Below are 733 nucleotides of genomic sequence, written 5' to 3' on the forward strand. Positions count from 1 at the left end.
ACAAATCTGGAACGCTTCACAACTTTGCGGATCATCCTTGTGCAGGGGCCATGCTAATCTCTGTATTGTTCCAATTTTAGTATATGTGCTGCTGCAGTGAGCACTAAATTTAACTTTTACATTATAAAGTAAATAGTTGGACTGACTACTGGTGAAGGATTGAAGATAGAGTTTAAAAATAAATAATAAATTTATGAAGATTATTTTAAATTCAGTTTAAAATTATAAAAAATGAAAGTTTTCAAGTTATGAGGCAACATCTTTCTTATTTTAGAAAGAAAGTAAAAATAAATATTCTGAGTTTCCCACTGTGGCTTTAAAATATCTTCTTTCCTTCTAGTCAATATAACTTTTAAGACTGGCTTTTGCTACTAAGACTGGCTTTTGCTACCATGAGTGCTAATGAAGTAAAACATAAAAACAGTTTAGGTTGTACAACCCATTTTTAGTAGCATTATTGTCAACCCAATCTAGATGAGTTAAAAAACAAGCACATGCATTTGTCATGACTTAATTTTTTGTCATAAAAAATTTTTTAATATTGAAAAATAGTGTTTATTAAAGTGTCCATTTAATATAAGTAATCACTTAATATGGGGAATCACTCTAAAAACCAGGGTGTAATAGCAACTCTGTATTAATTATACGCATATAGTCAATAAACAATGTATACAGTTGTGTCATTTTCCTATTTTATTTTTAGACTATTAAAATGTTTCCTGTCTTTTGAATC

At 28.8% G+C, this 733-nt stretch overlaps 1 non-coding gene across 1 annotated transcript; it reads right to left on the reverse strand.

Annotated features, from left to right (window-relative positions):
* Positions 1-104, reverse strand: LOC115848574 (U6 spliceosomal RNA). Its single transcript, XR_004037750.2, has one exon. It is a non-coding gene; the product is annotated as a U6 spliceosomal RNA (small nuclear RNA).
* Between the last annotated feature and the right edge of the window lie 629 nt (positions 105-733).

This window comes from Globicephala melas, chromosome 3 (assembly GCF_963455315.2).
Source record: "Globicephala melas chromosome 3, mGloMel1.2, whole genome shotgun sequence".
Classification (NCBI taxonomy): Eukaryota; Metazoa; Chordata; class Mammalia; order Artiodactyla; family Delphinidae; genus Globicephala; species Globicephala melas.